This window comes from Chionomys nivalis, chromosome 10 (assembly GCF_950005125.1).
Source record: "Chionomys nivalis chromosome 10, mChiNiv1.1, whole genome shotgun sequence".
Classification (NCBI taxonomy): domain Eukaryota; kingdom Metazoa; phylum Chordata; class Mammalia; order Rodentia; family Cricetidae; genus Chionomys; species Chionomys nivalis.
In genome coordinates this window covers 5,309,792-5,323,543 of record NC_080095.1, presented here as the reverse complement: position 1 = coordinate 5,323,543, position 13,752 = coordinate 5,309,792, and the positions used below count along the sequence as shown (strand labels likewise).

Sequence of the window (13,752 nt, the reverse complement as noted above, 5' to 3'; positions counted from 1 at the left end):
CCCAGGGTCAGTCCTCCCATGCTAGCACTGCACTCTGTGCGGTGCATTCAACTGGGGTCTTTTTCCTTTTGTGTTTTCTTTTCTTGAGAGACCACTTGGAGTGGCCTCTAGCCTCTCTGGCTTCCGAGTCATCCAGAGCGGAGCCAGTCAGGCTTTAACACCCACCCGTAGATAGAGGATGCTCTTCTACAGGCCCTGCAGTGTTCACCCCTCCTCTTTAGGTGGGGTGTCACCGTTTTCACAGATTTCACATTTTCAGCTATGGTATAGACCCTCACTCCATCAGTGTTCTGCCAGCTCCACTTTTCCTCAAACTGTTGCTGCACCGCTACTACTGTCAACAAAATTAGTTGGATCTACAAGGCAGCTGTTTTCAATTCTAGCCATTTGCTTCTCGCCATGGCTTGTGGCATGGCGGCTCAGCAACAGGGCAGAGCACACCTCTAGGTCTCTTTTCTATACAACATGTAACTTCTGCCATTTTGACTGAGATCAGGTGACCTTACCACTATCTTAACTGAGGTCAGGTGACTTTGCTGCCATCTTTATTGAGAGCCAAGTCAGGTGACCAAGTTCTGTCATCTTTACTGAAGTATTCCCTCCCTGGTCCCAGTTTATTTACGTTTTTGTCTCTAAATTCCTCTTGCTGACTCTGTTGCACGTGTGTTTTGCGCAGTGGCATGCCCTTGGTAGGACCCACCAAGAACATCCACTTCACCCAATTCCTGTTCACTCTGTGTGCATGTGTTCATACATGTAACTTAAATGCACCTGTGTTTACTGTTAAATGCTATAATTGTCTGTTTCATTGTATCTCATTCCAGACTACAAAGCAATAAGTCTCATGTTTTAAATTGGTATGTATTTTTAAGTCTCTTACAGAAATACAGTATAATTAATCCAACCCTGCTTTACCTGTTAAGTTGAGAGCCAGTACAGTCAAGCTTGGACCCAGCTCTCCAGACAGATTCTATACTGTAGCTGTACCTGATAAACAGCCCTCAACTGCTCAATGATCTGGAAAATATGGCAATTAAATAAAAGACTTTTCATAACAAAAAGAGACAGTTTGGCTCCTAGTAGCAGCATTCTGTTTCCTCCCAAGAAGACAGAAGACAAATGGACATAGAACAACATCTATCCACACTTCGTTTCAACTGCCAAGCACTGACCATTGGGAAAAGATGCCTTTTATCTAAACTGAAAATCACCAGACAGTCAACAGAATCGCTGGAATCAACAGCCAACTGCTCAGGTCAAGGTAGGATTGTCTTCCTACAAATTTCTTACCCCACAGGATCTTCTGGAACCTAGCAGGCCCTGCACTAAACAGAAAAAGGCAAATAGGACCCTCAGCAACCATGGAGATCCCTGAGAAATAGCTCTAGGTGCCAACCAAGTATGTGGCAGAGCTCATGGGACGCCCATAGTGAACTAGAGCTGAAGGGGACACGGCACTGAGAGCAGATCTGATTTTCTTTCTAAAAGCCTGCATGCATCATTCCCGGTGAGACGGAATCCATGGGAATAACAAGTTCAGAGATGTTTCAGAGTTCAAAACTGGCATGCCAACATGAGACTGAGTACATTCACGTAAAACCTGAGAGAGCTTGGAAAGGAATTCTAGACACAAAAGAACAGACAAGCATGGTTTCTTGATAGCTGGCATTTTTTTTTTCAGATGGGTTCTGTTAGTTGGCAGCAAGCAGGGGCACCATGGCTCCTTTAAAAGAGGTTTTCCTGATTCAGCATTAGCAGCAAAAAAAATGTGACTTCTTTAAGAAATGGCAGCTTCCTGGTTCATGCTAGTTGTATGAACAGCTCTGGCTCTTTCAGGAGGCTGAACACTTGAATGGGGTTTGGAGGCAGCATGCTACAAGTTAGTTGGTGACAGCATGTAGCTGCTCAGGAGACAGATGCGCTGGAACCTTGCCTGTAAACTGTGAACCTTGTTGTAAAACACAACATAATATGAATGGGTTAATTTAAGATGTAAGAGCTAGCTAGAAATACGCTTAAGCTTTTGGCCAAGCAGCATTGCAAATAATATAGTTTCTGTGTGATTATTTCAGGTCTGAGCTGCCAGGAAACAAACAGCCACCACCTACAGATTAGATACATAGAGACTGTATTCTGCATAGATAATCTTCAGCCACCTCAAAGAACTATGGAATATGTCATTTAAATAACTTGGGGTTCTGTTGACATGAGACATGATTATTCCTGACAGCACCAACCTATTTCTGAGAAAATGTTGAGCATCGAAGACACTCCACTTGGAACTTGTTTTCTTCTTAGCAAAACTGGCCTTTGGGCAAAAACTGCCCATGCCTTCACCACTGACAAAATGCATCTCATCTGAACTGGACAAGGAGGATACAAGCAAAAAGACTGCCAAACCTTGCCAAGATGAGGTAATATGGTTTTGAAAATCTTCCTGCTTCTGAAACCTAGGCCTTAGCCAAAGTTGGTTGCTCTAATGTTACAAATAAGAATTTGGGTGATTGCTCAGGTAATCAGTTGTCTCTGTCATCTACTGCACATTTTAGAAGTTGCTTGATTGCACTTCCTGCCTACTCAAGTAATATTATCTCCCTTCTCATGCCTCCAATAGGGTTGAAGTTGTAGTTACCTTCCTCTTATGATCTAGCCAAAACATTTTTTTCTTTTTGTTTTTTCTTGTTTGGATGGGTTTATTCAGCAGTAAGTTTGAAACTCTGGCTTTAAGCAAGGGTATTACAGCAATTATATCAGGAACAGACAATTTCCTACATTGTCAAATATATAAAAGTTCATTTTCACTTTCTTTAACACTGATCAACAAGCAGATTCAGTCCATGTTTCTCTGATGTACTACCTACTCAGTTAACCCAAGCTTCTTCTTCAGAGACTCTGGCATCTCAGGTGGAGGAGGGCAAGAGAGCCTGAAGGAGACTTGCACAGAGTCATAGATGAACCCCTGCAGTGCAGTCAGAGTGCCAATCATGATGATTCAGGTGAAGAGGCCCTTCCACACACCTCTGAAGCCCAGTCTCTGGAGAACCTGGGAAGCAGTGCCCCCTTCTCTTTACTCATTACAGAGGCCACACAATCAGCAGGGTGAGAAGCAGTTACACAGAAGATTCCAGCTATGTAACCTGCCACAAATGTCACAACCAGCTGCTCTGCCTTTGTACATTCACTTCGGGGCTTAGGAACCACAAATTTGTACAATGCTTCAACAGTACGTCCAAAGCATGTGAACTTCATCATGGTGTATGGGATCTGTCTCTTCCACAGAGGAGCCACACCTTTGCAGAACACATTTTAGACTTCTTTATACATTTGGGGAACAGCTTCCCTCAATGAGTTGGCGTCGCCAGGCTGGGTTTGGATCCGAACGTTAGCAGCTTCCATAAGAGCCAGGACAAGGTCAGCAAAGAATTCAGCACTGGCAGAAACAGCTAAATATAGTGATGTGCGCCACAGATAGGTATTTTCCTCACCAAGCATGTTGCTGTACAAGGCTTTGAAAACTTCATAAAAGCTGAGCTTGCAGAGCCCTTGCATGGAATAGCCAATAAAAGTTGGGGCCCATCCTTTAGCCAAACCATCAACACCATCTTCTCTCCGGGTTATGGAGAAGCCATTAAATACGCCCTCGTCCTTCTGAAGGTCCACCTACATGCGGCATTTTACTAAATCCAGGGGAACAACAGCAGAGGGTGTCAGCCTACAACTTAAGACCCCACCAAATCCACACAGTGCATAATACTTCATGGAGCCAAATTCACAGCTGTATTCTTCCACAATGGTGGCAGCCAGGTGGCGGGAATGCCGGGGCGGGCCCAGGGGTCTGCGGGGACCCGAGAGGCCATCGTGCACCAGCTGCAAGTACAGTGCATTGAAGGGGTTCTCCCAGGGACAGGTGCCCCGACGGACGAGAACATCCTCCTAAGATGGCAAACACTCAACTGCTCACTCGGCAAGGCTTCGACTGCCGAATGTCCTCCGCACCCGAAGATCTGTGCCCTTCGCTCTATCCAAGCCATTTCTAATACAAGACTTAGACTCCTTAGGACAGAATAATTATTGAAACATTTAGCATATGTTTCTTGCTAAATATTGTTTATACTGGTTGTAGTTCCAATGTTTATACTTGATATCTTTTCTTATTGTGTATAGTTTTGTTTTGGGTTTAGAACTCTTATTCAGACAAAAGAGGGAGGTGATGGGGAAACTCCTTCAGCCAATGGCCTTTGAGAGGCTGGACCAGGTTGGGCGTGACTTCGGGGTACCAAAAAGCCCATGGGAGCACCTGCTTGGCCTTTTCAGCTCGCCACACCTGGATGTTGAACCCTGTTCCTTTTTCCTTGTTGTGATCTGTGAGTTTCCCTTTCCATAAGGAAAACCTTAGTATACCCTATTTGCTACTAGTATGGGATTATTTGATTCACGTTGCCCCCATCTTAGGTGCTCCACTTCACAAAAACACCATGGAGATATCTCTGACCTCTTAACAACTGGAAGTTAGCGTTTGGGGAGGATACTGTGGCCGTTTGCAGCCCGACCCACAGCCTTTCCTCTGGAAAAGCTGCCTTTAGCCTAGTGTGGCCAACCTTGCTTATGCAGAATGCTAGCCCTCTGTCTCCACCCATCACACATTATGTGGTACTCCTCTCTCACGGCTCAGACAAAAGCCAGGCTCATCCTTTCAGAGGTAAATAATTTCTGGGCTCCAAATTATTCATCAGCCCTCTGACATCTAAATTTGACCAGACCTCCTGTGATTTGGCTTGCAAATCTACTTGTACCGCTATTCCCAAAGCATACCTCCAAAGCATGCATCATAGTTACGTGAATGAGATGCCCATCATAAGAAAGTCCCTTCAAAAGGGGATGTGAGCAAGAAAGAGAGAGACAGCTTGATTAACTAGAAAGTCTCTGTTCAAAGCTGCTTAATGAGAGACCTGCAGGCAGAGCTCTGAGGATCATTTGAGACCTAACCTTTCAAAACACAGTGTCTTGTTTCCCCAGAGCAGGGTCTTGGCTTTCCTGGTTGTAGATTTTGAGGGGACCTCATGGCAATATATTTTGTGTGACTTAAAACAAATGCTTCTTCCCTGCACTTGTGGATTATAGAAAGCATGCTGCAACTGCCCTCTTTGACTTTGGTTCTAAACAGCATCGATTTCCCAGCATTCCCTAGACTTGCAGCATGTGTGGTATTCATCTTAGTGCTGCTAATGGCGTAGCTTCTAAGTGCAGCTTGGTTTATAGTATAATCTGATCCATATGGTAGTTTCAGGCTTCTGAAAAATAATATTGATCTTATTAACACACATCAACTGAGATCTTTGTGTGGTTAGACCTGACTCCCTCCTCTTCCCCGCTCTTCCCTTACCCCCTCCTTCTTCTTATTACTACTTATTATTATTTTGTTTTTGAGACAGGGTCTCTCTATGTAGTCCTGGCTGTCTTGGAGTTGCTATGTAGACCGATCTGGCCTGGAAATCACTGAGATTCTCCTGCTTCTGCCTCCTAAGTGCTGGAGTTAACGAGGTGCACCACTCCACCTGACCCTGGTCTTTATTTCTGGTAGCTTTCAGTGGATGCCAAGTAGCAAAACAACCTCATTTATAGACTAGACAGGAGGGTTTTATATAGACTCACAGGTAACAGCAGACCTGGTGTTTGTTTCTTGGAGCCTATGTCCTTCACTACTACATCAAGAAAGCAAGGAGACAGATGTGTAAGTGACTAGGAGATGGGGGGTAACACATGCGTTGATAGGACACCGGGGACACTCACTGAAACCTGAAGCAGTAGTCAGATCACCTGACTTTACTGCAGGCCAGAGTTTGTAATGTGCCTTGCTTTCACATTGCTGTGGGATGGGTGGTAGTGGCCCGTCATGGGTCCGTTGCCCTGTTCTATGATGTCAGGCACAAAGTGCTTCACAACCAACCCGTCAGGAAACACCTAACAGCTAGGATCCATCATTAATGTAACCTTAGGGACAATTGTCCTTGTGTAGAAAGGCAACGCACTGCGAAGGACTTGCTGCATCATACAGGCAGTTGGCCCTGGTCCAGGCCAGGGTGGGAACAAGGGCCTTCCTTCTTCCTGTTTGCTATCAGCCATTGTTGGGTGGCAGCTCCTGTGTCTTTAAGGCAGAACTTAAATGATTCTGTTCTGGTCCTTCAGCTTCTAAAAACTGTGTGGGCATGCTGCAGCTGGCTCCTATTAAAGAAGATAATGGCTTCTAATGGTGGCGGCATCATACTCAAAGCTCAAATGTAGCAGTTCCCCCTCCCTGTGCCATCTACAGGAATGCCATTGCTGGGAAAATGAAGGGGAACAGCCACCCATTATGAGGATAATCCATCAGTGTAGACTACCCAGCAGTTCAGTCCCGTGCTCTTTTCCTTCAATAGAGTGAGCAGTTTAGCGTTCTCCATTACCTGCAGCCTTACTGTGACTCCCCCTTGCCATTGCCTTCTGCAGACCAGATCTCCCTGGGGCAAGCTGTAATTGCCCTAAATTTAATCCTTTTTGGCAATAAGGCATTGCCAGTCCCCACCTTGAGCATAGATCCCCATGTTCTGTCGCCCACGGGCAATGACCAAGGACACAAAAGACACTGCTGCTCTGGACTGTGACTAAGTCCCGAGAATGTCACCAGTGCCCCAGGGAAGCTTTCCAAAGAAAAGTCAAGGTTGGCTGTAAGGGAGGACTTTACTTTTCGTTTTTACATCAAGGCTGGGTAAAGGACTTTGCTTTTGGTTTTTAATTGTGAGTGATTCTGTGGCATTTGTTTCTGTAGGATTACAAATGGGGTGACCTTGGTTCTGGATCCTCACGTATAAGTTATGGTGCTCAAAGAAAGCACTTTCTTAGATATACTATACTAACTCTCTTATCCAGAGCAACACTACATGAAAAAATGTACTATAGTGACAGACACATCCTCTGCAGGTCCATGGCTGGCTCCAGATGCCCTGTGTGACTTGGGATAGAATTTTCAATTTTAACTGATTCTAATTATTTTTAAACATAACATTTAAATATCCTCAGGTGACTCATGGCTGTTAACTTGTACAGCATAGTTCTGAGTAGAGAACTTCATGTCTCAGACCCTCAAGAGACTATAGTCAGTGTGTGGATGACTGAGGGAGCCTGGAGTCAGCAAGTTAAATATAAAATATTGGCCAGCCAGCAAGTTGTTTCCCCTACTTGGCTGCTCCATGGGGGGTTATCCACAAAAATAATAATGTAATGAGTAAAATCTGTCTTCCTTTCTACTTACCCAGCAGAAAGAATTAGCTATTGTAGTTCACAGACTACTAATGAGCAAGGCTGCACACTGCAAACCTCTATACTGGTAATGTTATCATTTTCAGGGAAGGCAGAATCCTCATCTGGACTGTCTTTCCCTCACATGAGCATGGTGCTCCGTTCCTCTGCACTTACAGGGGAAGTTCCTACCCACCATCTGCTGCTGCTTCTTCCAGCCACCGTCTCTCAGCTCCCCTCTCACTCTGGTCTATGATTCCGCCCCACTCCTGATGCAGTTGAGTTTTGAGTGGACATGGTGGTGATAATATAGCATGGATGACCCTTAGTCCCCTTAGGTGTGTATGAAGACAGATCTTTATTTTTTTTAAATCCAATCATCACACCGGCGGGAAGTTTGGTTTTAGATGTCTTGGCACCCAGCCCAAGAGTAGACTGCCCATGTCCGCTGAGGTCCCGCTATTCCCAGGGTTCACTGGGAATTGGGTGAGACTTCTGGAGCTGAAGGACCTGCTCTCTATTCTACCACAGCTTCCCCTGGCCTTACAGGGTGACCCCCTCAGTGAGCATCAGGTCACCGAAACCATATCACATGAGAAAACATTCAATGAGCAACACCTAAGGTCTTAGTGATTAGGGGACACATGGTTGGTGCTGCTGCCCAGAACAGTGCAGCTAGACCTCCATCTTTCCAGGACATCCTGCTGGCCAGTGCTGTCTAGGCCACACCCTGTGGCAGTGTTTTACATAATCCACTCATTTACATTTCAGGAGGCACAAGAGCTAAGGAGTCACATTACTCCCATTTCAGACAGGAGCAGAGAAGCACAGGAAGTCCCACCTGGTTACCCAGCAGCCACCTAGGTTTCCGGGTCAGGTCTCTGCCGGTTGAGCATAGTGCCCCACTTTGAGAAGATGTGCACTTCTGCGACTGTGCGGAACACCCTGTGAGAACGCTGCGATTCGAGCCCCAAGGTAGGATCTAGTGACTGGAGGAATGGCTGTAAGTACTGGGCTGTGGAGGGCAGCAGGAATCCCTGCCTTGTTGGCACCAAGTCCCGGTGCCAGAGAGATGTGGGAATCTCTGGAGATAAGCCCCGGGGCTTCCTGACAATGGTGTGACTGTTCTCTCTCCTGAGAATAGCGCTGGCTTTGCAGCAAGTGGGAACGTGATCCTGACCAGGTTCAGGTCGTGTCTGCCACTACAGTGGGGACCCTGGGAGCCTGAGTCCCAGCAACCTCTGCTTCCACCCTAAGCCTTTCCAGCAGCCTTAGGTGTCCAGTGTTCTTCATTAACCCTGGGGAGGGGGCTCAACTCGGGAGGGGCACTAGGGTGCGGAGGGAAGGAAGCTTGTTTTGGCCTGTGAGTTTGGAAACCAAGGAGATCGGCAAAGAACCCACTTCTTCCGAGATCAGGGACACGTTGTTCATGGAAATCACAGGCTGGTTTAACTAGGAATCACACAGAGAAAGCAAAAGAGAACAAAAGGAGATTAAATACTTTTTTTCCATCGATTGCTTTCCCTGCATTTACACTTGGTGTGCTGCTCACATTGGTTTGTACAAGGAATATTTCTAAAGGTTTAATTTTGGTAATGTGCCACAAAGCTATGCAAACAGGATTTTGCCTCAGTGTGGACTTTTGAAAGGGCAAATGCAAGTGAGGATATATTTGCTGGAAAATCAAGAATCTGCGATTTTAATGAGCAACATGCTTAATGTTTGCACAGTGGCCTTCAATTTGCAAAGCGTTTTTCCACAGACTGTTTTACTCTGGCCTGATAGGTGGACAGGCTGGTGAGGGCAGTGCAGACTCAGGGTCTGGGACTTGATAGGTGGGCAGGCTGGTGAGGGCAGTGCAGACTCAGGATCTGGGTGGGACTTGATAAATGGGCAGGCTGGTGAGGACAGTGCAGACTCAGGATCTGGGACTTGATAGGTGGGCAGGCTGGTGAGGGCAGAGCAGACTCAGAACCTGGGACCTGGAGAAAGTGTGTCACCTTTCAGGTCACTTTTCTTAGTTGTCTGTTTCCTGGGACATTAGAGGGCGTGTGCTTCAGGGCTGCAGGCCTGACAAATGCAGATCAAGGTCATCTGCAGGAGGCAGGACTGGACAAGGCACAAGAAGCCATCTGGGATCTGTGACAAAAGTTTAGGGCTAGCCCAGTCCTGACCAGAAGCAGTATCGAGGAAATCTGAGCTTGGAAGCAGATTGCTCCTAGTCAAGACTCTCAGTGATATCATGGTCCAGCTGACCTTGACACGTCCTCAAAGAGTCTGCAGATGACCCAGTTGGACTGTGTCTGGATTCCTGTCTGCAAAGACTGACATAAGTGGACGTTGCTTGAATAACTACATTTCTGGTCATTTATTTCATAGCAGTGGAGGCTTGAGGAAGAGCCTCTCTCACCAGCTGACCCCAGGGGCATGAAGATTCAACTACTCAAGGATCACATGAAATCAACCAGGAGGCAGCCAGACCACGCACAGGAACATAGTAGGACCTATGCAGAAATGTGTACAGTTTGTATCTTTTCTCCAGTAGGATATGACTAGTAAGTCACATTGTGAAAAGCAGGATCTAATGTTGAATCCACCAACATGAACTGGCTGACAGCGAGATGGCCAGGTACCTGCTCAGAGCACTTGAACCTAGAGAAGCCACGTATGGATCTATAATTGTAAAGTCTCCATCATCCTTCAGAGCTAAAACTCACACAACATCCTCCTAGGACATGAGCAGGCCATGGACAGAGGTGTTCAGAGCTCTACAGTCTAGTAGAAGAATGCTCAGATACTGCAAACAACACCTAGTTTGTGGCTGTCTACAGTAACTTTGTTAGCTCTGTAGAACTAGTTGGCAAAACTTCCTACCCTGGCATCTCACCAAGGGAGCTAAAAAACAGCTGAGCATGCACAGAAAACCATTTAAGCTCTCTTGGGTAAATACCAGGGCAAAGGAACCAGGTGCACAAGTCTTTGCTGTATCAACTATCAACAGACTGTGTCAGTCCTAGTGGCTTCTCTTGCTGGCCACACAGGAAGCCGAGTCTAACTGGTTTCCCAGAGCAATCCACAGGACTATAAATGGGAGTCTTTAGACTCTCAATACATTGCAATGCTTTGCCAAAACTTCAGAGAATGAAATCAGAGTATCTAGGGTGGGTGCCAAGCAATATGTTGGTTTTTAAACTCCTGTGGGTCTAGGGAATAGCCACGACTGTGACCCATTGAAATAAAGGATCCTTGGTACATTGTCACCTCTAGCATATAAGCTTGAGGTTATTGATGGATCCCTGGATACTCATATAAATTTTAATATGCAAAGATGTATGCATGGAAACTCATTGAAAGTTTACTATAATTTTACATGTTCACATCTATCTCTTACAGTTATAAACATGTATTTTATGTCTTTTCTAAGTCACAGGCACTATGTTAGACACAGAGCTGATCCTGCACCAACAGAGGACTCAGTGAATGTTGGCATCCCCAGTGCTAAAGCTCATTGGCGATCAGTGTGTTAATCCATCTGTCTTCTCCCTTTGGAGTAGGTTCTGGGCATGGATACTTTCTAGGAGGGCCCTTGGTGGGCTTTTATCACTGAAGCATGGCTCTGTTTTCTCTCTATTGCTCATTTTCTGTTGCAGTTCTTATGACTCCAGACTAGAACTCAGGACACAGGTGTGCTTAGACTGGGGAATGTGTAGGATACATGTGCATGCACGCGCGTGCGTGCACACACACACACACACACACACACACACAAATAACTTGAGTGATCCCTTGCCATAAGGTCTCCACTCTGATTTTGCTTCACAGCAGTCTTCACACCATCCTCAAACTGTAGAGTCCAAATGTCACCCCTGAGTGGTCCTCTGTAAGGCTGGAAACCAGGCAGTAAAGTAAACAGCAGTTCCGGTTCCGGGAAAGACCCCAAAGCTACCTCCTGCCCACATGTTCTACAGCTGTATCCATGCTACTGTGGTACATAAGATGCAGATTCCATATTCTCGTTCCCATCGGTGGTTATGTTAGAGTGTTGAATAGCAGAGGTGGCTTTGGAGATTAGCATGTTACACCCGGTGATGCACAGCTTCTCAGATTTCTTCAATAGCATCCTTCTTCCTGTGAGTTGTGGTCCTTCTGGGTGCAGGTTAACAGGAAGTGGCCTCTGGCTTTCTGAAAGATCAAGAAGGGCTGGAGGACACAGCCCTCAGCCAGAACCAGGAGTCAGAACCTCCATCTTTCCCCTCTGGAAACTTCTCCAAGTGTATTTTTTTCTTTGCAAACCTTCCAGAGAAAGCACCAGTGTGTTCCTGGAGTGTGCCCTGATCTTACACGGTGTGTCTTCTCCCCTGCCTTTCCCTCCTCTGCTGTGCTCCCATTCTTAGGGCTCTGCAGCACTCCAGGTTCTGCTTCTTCTCTGGCCTAAGTAAAGAGCTCCTGCAGTGTGCAGAAGGGTTCATTTGCTCCAGGCCACTGTATTCTTCTTGTGGTCTTCTGGGGTAGCTCATCCTCATCACCTCCATTCTATGAATGAGGAAGGATCATGTCTAGGTGCTCCACGTTCTCAGTGCCTCCTTCCATTCTGCCGTAAGCCTTGGAGAGCCCGATGAAGGGGAGGAGAGACTCAGGTTGGGGTGTCCACATATGACTGTCTTGGTAGGAAAACCTTGAGTGCAGAAATGTCCAGGCAGAGAAGAAAGAGTATGTAGAGAGAGAAGAAGGGCTCTCCCCACCCTAGGACATCTGAAAAGACCACATGTGTTACTTACAAAAGTTAGGGAACAGAAGCCAGAGATGGCTCAGCAGTTAACAACTCATAGTGAAGCTGGGTGGTGGTTGTGCATGCCTTTAATCCCAGCACTCTGAGAGGCAGAGACAGGCAGATCTCTGTGAGTTTGAGGCCTGCCTGATATACAGAGCAAGTTCCAGGACAGTTAGGGCTACAAAGAGAAACCCTGTCTCAGAAACAACAACAAACATCAAAAGCATATAGCACACTTGCCGAAGACTGCAGTTTGGTTGCCAGCGCCTACACCGGGTGGGTCACAAACGCCTGTAATCACAGCTCCGTGGCATCTGATGCCCTCTTCTGGACTCCTGTACACATCCACACACACTCTATATAGGCATAATTTTTAAAACAGTAAAAATAAGTCAAGGAACACTAGTTTTAGGCAGAGGAGAAGAGGTTTTTTATCCTTGTGCGTGTGTAAGTAGCTCATGTGCACGCTTGTGTGCTGGAGCACGTGGGGGGATGGGCATGTGTGCACATGAGTGTGGAGGTCAGAGGTCTGTGTCGGGTATCACCTGACCGTCTGAGTCTGCCACTGTACTCGGAGCTCACCAGCTGGCTAAACTGCCCGGGAGGAAGCTCTGGGGATCCTGTCTCTGCCCCTTGTGCTGGGATTATAGATATGCACGACCCTGTCCAGCTTTAACTTGGGTTCTGAAATCAGATCCTCATACTTGCACAATGGGTTCCGTATCCACTGAGTCATCTGCCCAGCAAGATAAAGGTAGTTTTATAATTAGATTCAGCATTGAGTTACTCTATCAAGTTGATAGTGCTTTCCAAGCACTTACTCTCAATGCTTGTTGGAATATCATCCTGCTCAGTCAGTGCATAATTGCCAACTACAGTTTTCTATGCATCTCAAATCTATTAAAGGAATTGATTGCCCCTAAATCTATTAAAGGGTGTCTTCCTAAGTGTAATTTTTTTTGGTAGGAAATTTATTCCATTATCTAGAGAGGCATTCTCTTCAGGTAGTTCTCTCTGGCTGGGCATGGTGGCTCTTTCCACAGGCAGTACTGAGGCAAGAAGAGTGAGTTAAAGACCAACCATAGTTTAAGGCCAAGGGTTTCCTGACTAGAAAATGTCTCAAAACTCCAATAACAGCTAAATAGTAGTTATCATAAATGATTAAATGTTTTCCAAAGGACACAAAGTCAGGGGCTAGTCTAACCTTCATAAAACATCTGATAATACATAATGGGTTATGATATCTGTTGATAGAATGAAAAGAAGAAACTCTGGGTTTGGGAGATGGCTCAATGGTTAACGTTCTTGTCAAACAAATGTGAGGACCAAGTTTAGATCCCCAAACACACATACAGTGGATGAGAACAAGGTGGAAGGCGAGGATGATGTGACACCCAAGTTATCTTCTGACCACCACATTCACCCTGTGACTCATACGCTCACACGTGAAAAATGCACATGTAAGCACATGCAAATGCATATATACAATTGTTTTTGTCTTTTAAAAAGGTTTCTAACTTCTTTAAGTGTACAAACATTGCCTGTGTGTACGTATAAGCATTACCTGTAAATATGTAGGTATGTATGTATGTACATATGTATGTGTTTGTATGAGCATTGCCTGTGTGTGTATGTATGGCATTGCCTGTGTGTATGTATGTGTTTGTATGAACATTGCCTGTGTGTATGTATGTGCACCACATGCA

At 45.8% G+C, this 13,752-nt stretch overlaps 1 pseudogene; it reads right to left on the bottom strand.

Moving 5' to 3' along the window:
- Nucleotides 1-2,857: 2,857 nt before the first annotated feature.
- The window catches only part of LOC130882699 (phosphate carrier protein, mitochondrial-like), a 109,504-nt pseudogene continuing 98,609 nt past the window's right edge, over nucleotides 2,858-13,752 (bottom strand).